We start from the raw sequence: 4976 nt of genomic DNA, 5'->3' as shown, positions 1-4976 counted from the left end.
TGAATAAAATTTTATTAGTAGCTATTAATAAAACAGAGGAGTACATTTTACCCTTGCAATTACAGTCAATACTTTGGTGTCATTTCAGCCAACATACCAACATTCAGTCAAATCCCAAAGCCAAATGGATAATTTCAGATTGAATGGAGTTAGACAGGAACTGGCTTCCCTTTCTCCTCTTACTGACTATGAGGACAACCCACACCTGCTCAGTGGCCTAAAATATTTTAAATATGTTCATGACAATTATGCTGCGAATGCCAGAATAACACTGATGGAACCCATGACTTCACCAGGATTGTGGTCTACATTTACAGGCCTAGGACTAGAACTAGACCAGCTTACAGAGTGGGAGATATCCCTCCATTCTTGTCCATCGAAGGATAAAAATACAGGCATTCAGCCAGGTGCGGTGGTGCATGCCTTTGGTCCCAGCTACTCAGGGGCCTGAGGTGGGGAATCCTTTGAGCCCAGGAGTTTGAAACCAGCCTGGGCAACACAGTGAGAGACCTCCATCTTAAGAAGAAAAAAAAAAAATCAGGTTTTCAATATGAGTAAAAACTTATTTTTAGGCCTTTTATGACTTTATAAATAGGCAATAATGAACACCGAGGGAAGCAAAACATTGACAAGAATTTTAAAATTTGTTGTAGAACAGTCATATGAAATTTGAAACTTTTTTGTTACATGTGTGTTGCAAAACAATGTAAAATTTAATGTCATGTTGTCATTTACTTTTGTGTATATTGTGCTATGTTTATTTTCAAAGTCCTATCTAGAAATTCTAAAATGTCTTATTTTCTTAATTAAAAATCCAGACTACTGTAGTTTCTGAAATTCAAAATAAATACTTTAACATACCAAATTGGTTTTTCTAACAAACATTTATTTCAAGTGTTATTTGTTAAACATTTAATTGTTGAAATTTGAAAATGAACATTATTATTTATTAGACACAGTTTACAGGCTCAAGCATTCAAAATTCTTAACTTTGAGTTCCTGCTTCACAGCAGTGCACTCACTGCTTTGTGGTATACAAGAGTGACAGCTTGTCCCCATTCTTACAGTATAATGAAATTAGCAGTATAATGAAGAAAAATGCTATATATGAATCATTGAGCTCTAAGACAAACTGGTAAGAACAATTAGGTACTAAATGGGAGTACTAGGGAGAAGATTCATTTTGAGTGGGAGATGTTCGAACACTTTGGAAATAACACTGAATTTGGGTTCTAAAAAGATGGATATAATTTTGATATGCAAAGTTATGAGGAAAGAGTTACCGTATGATCCAGCCATTCTCCTAGGAATATACGTCCAAGAGAAATGAAAACATGTCCACATAAGATTTGTACACAAAAGTTCATAGTAGCATTATTCATAGTAGCCAAAGAGTAGAATCAGCCCAAATGTCCATCAGCTGATGAATGGATACATAAAATGTGACATATCCATATGACAGAATATTATTTGGCAATAAAAAGGAATGAGATGCTGATTCATGCCACAGCTGGGATGCACCTTGAAAACATTATACTCAGTGAAAAAGACCACATGTATGATTCTATTTATATGAAATGTCTAGCATGGGCAAATCTATAGAGATGGAGAGTAGATTAGTGGTTACCTAGAGTTGTGAGAAAATGGAGTGAATACTAATGGGTATGGGGTTTCTTTTGGGGGTGAGAAAAGTGATGGTTGCACAACTCTGAATATAGTAAACACTACTGAATTGTATACTGTATACATGAATTGTACGGCATATGAATTATATCCCAATAAAGCTGTTATTTTTAAAAAATGAAGAGAATTTCAGATAGAAACCACAGAAGAGAGCCACTGAGTGCAAAAGCCTGTTGAGGTAAAACTGCAGACCTGCGTGGGAGGAGCTTACTCAGGAAACACTGAATATGGGAAGCATCATGGAAGCCTCCAGAGGAGCATGGCCTTGCCCAGTAAACTGCAGCCTGGTGAATCTCATTTTAGACTTCTGGCCTCCAGAACAGAAAGAGAATAAATGTGTGTTGTTTTAAGCCACCAAGTTTGTGGTAATTTGTTAGTTATAGCAGCCATAAGAAATTAATACGTGTCCAAATCAAATTAACCCCTTAAGAGCCATACATATTTGAGAAGCATTTTATTTGCCTCAGTTTTGCCTATTACACAGTTTCTAGTTATTTAGAATTTAAGCCAATAATGTCACCATACATCTATCAACTGTGATCCCTTCATCTATGACTATTTTTAAGAAATGTAAGATTTGGATGTGTCATAATCACAGATCAAGAACTGCAGACATTGAGGCCTGGATGGCCATTTAGAGAGAAACAGTTAACATGTAAGTGGAGACCTTTCCTATCTTGCATTTTCTACAGTCTCCTCCTATCTTCCGTGCAATGTTCTGGCAGCACGTCAAGCTCACCATCACCAAATGGGATTCAACGTCTTCCCTCCCAAACGTGCTCTACCTCACCATGTTGATAGATATACAGTGGCCCCACTACTCGCTTAAGTTCTAAATTACTGAAAATCATGCAACAGGTAAAAGTGTGAGACAAATAAATTACCCCTCAAATACATGTGGCTCTTGGTGTGGGGAAAAGAAAGATCAGACTATTACTGCGTCTATATAGAAAAAAGTAGACATAAGAGACTCCATTTTGTTCTGTATTTGAGATGCTGTTAATCTGTGACCCTACCCCCAACCTTGTCCTTGCAAGAGACATGTGCTGTGGTGACTCAAGGTTTAAAGGATTTTGGGCTGTGCAGGGTGTGCTTGGTTAAACAAGTGCCTGAAGGCAGTATGCTTGTGAAAAGTCATCACCATTCTCTTAATCTCAGGTACCCAGGGACACGAACAATGCCAAAGGTTGCAGGGACCTCTGCCTAGGAAAGCTAGGTATTGTCCAAGGTTTCTCCCATGTGATAGTCTGAAATATGGCCTCGTGGGAAGGGAAAGACCTGATCATCCCCCAGCCTGACACCCGTGAAGGGTCTGTGCTGAGGACTAGTGTAAGAGGAAGGCCTCTTGGCAGTTGAGATAGAGAAAAACATCTGTCTCCTGACCATCCCTGGGCAATGGAACATCTTGGTGTAAAACCTGATTGTATGTTCTGTTCACTGAGAAAGGAGAAAACTGCCTTAGGGCTGAAGGTGGGACTTGCTAGTGCAATGCTGCTCTTTATGCACTAAAAAGGTTTATGGAGATGTTTACATATGCATATCAAGGCACAGCACTTTTCCTTAAACTTATATCACAGAGATCTTTATTCATATGTCTTACTGTTGACCTTCTCCCTACGATGATCCTATTATCCTGCCACTTCCATTTTCTAAGATGGTAAAGATAATGATCAATAAATACTGAGGGAACTCAGAGACCGGTGCCAGTGTGGGTCCTCTGCATGCTGAGCATCGGTCCCCTGGGCCCACTTTTTCTTTCTCTATACTTTGTCTCTGTGTCTCATTTCTTTTCTTAAGTCTCTCATTCCACCTAACAAAAAACGCCCACAGGTGTGGAGGGGCAGGCCACCCCTTCACTTGGGGTTCATTTGACTGAGACCTGTATTTACTTTAATGGCATCAGAATCCTGCTACTCACCTTCTAACAAACTTGGAGGTAATCTTTGATGCTTACCTTTCCTTAATCCTCACATCCAATTAGTTGCCAACTCCTCTTGGTTCTGTCCTCTTATTGTTCAGGCCCTCTTAGTCTTTCCACTTTCTGACCTTTCAAATGTAGTTTCTTCCTGCTCCATGCTAAACATGCTGGTTTCAAAGTATTGGTTGGGCCATACCTTGATTTAAAGAAATACTCATTTGTTAACTTTGGAAGTTGCTAGGGCACTAACTCACTCTAAAAATTGTAAATATTTATCCCATCTTTCCCATTCAGATTTAGAGAAAGTTTCTTAAAGAAGAATCATAGCTGATAAATGCAAGAGGTTTGACAGAACCAGAAAATCACTATTTTACAACCCCTGAAATGAAATAATGGATCCAGGCAACAATCATGAATAGCTGCTAAAACCATCAGGTTAAAGATTGATGAGAAACTTTGTAGTAGGTGGTACCACCAGAACCCATTGATCAATATTAAAATCACTGAAAGTGGAACAATCAGACATCATGTTCCTCCTGAAATGATGCAAGAGAAAGTATATAGCATCACCTATGGAGTATTCTTGGGAGAAAATAAATGAACCAGGATCAAATCCAGCTTCTAGGTCTAACTGGACACTATGGGGATACCATCAGTCAAATCTTGAATGGAGGAAATTCCACAGGACAAATAAAAGCCAGGAAGAACTAAAACGCAGGGGTAAATGTTACAGAGTAAAGGAGACATATCAACCAAATGCAATGTTGGATCTATATTTCAACAACAAAGAAAATTGTATTTTTGAGATAGAAACAATACAGACCATTATATGATAATTAAAGAAATCTTGTGAATTTTTTGAGCGTGACAATGATGCTGTGGTTTTGTTAAAAAGACTTTATCTGCTACAGATACATTTTAAAGTACTTACAAGTGCAATGATGTAACACCTGAGCTTTACTTTAAAATATTCCAGTAGGGCCGGACACTGTAATCCCAGCAGTTTGGAAGACCAAGGCAGGAGCATCGCTCAAGACCAAGAGTTTGAGACCAGCCTGGGAAACATGGCAAGACCCTATCTCTACAAAAAATTAAAAAATTAGTTGGGTGTGTGGTGTATGCATGTAGTCCCAGCTACTTAAGCAGCTGAAGCAGGAGGATCACTTGAGTCTAGGAGTTCGAGGTTACAAGGAGCTGTGATCATGCCACTGTATTCTAGCCTGGGTGACAGAGTGAGATCCTGTTTCTTTTTTAAAAAAATTACAATTAAATACTTCACCAAAAGAAACAAACAAAAAGTAAGGGGTTAGATGTATTAAGAAAGGTAAAGTATTGACATTTGTTGAAGTTGGGTGATGGGTAGAGTTTCATTATT

General features: G+C 38.4%; 1 long non-coding RNA gene across 1 annotated transcript; it reads right to left on the bottom strand.

The window, feature by feature from the left end:
- Window positions 1-865: 865 nt before the first annotated feature.
- LOC105507475 lies at window positions 866-4970 on the bottom strand. Its single transcript, XR_001001108.1, has 2 exons — window positions 3533-4970; window positions 866-2586 (listed from the first exon to the last, which is right to left on the bottom strand). It is a non-coding gene; the product is annotated as an uncharacterized LOC105507475 (long non-coding RNA).
- Between the last annotated feature and the right edge of the window lie 6 nt (window positions 4971-4976).

The sequence above is a fragment of the Colobus angolensis genome, unplaced genomic scaffold (assembly GCF_000951035.1).
Source record: "Colobus angolensis palliatus isolate OR3802 unplaced genomic scaffold, Cang.pa_1.0 Scaffold15, whole genome shotgun sequence".
NCBI lineage: Eukaryota > Metazoa > Chordata > Mammalia > Primates > Cercopithecidae > Colobus > Colobus angolensis.
This window is presented reverse-complemented; position numbering and strand designations above follow the sequence as displayed.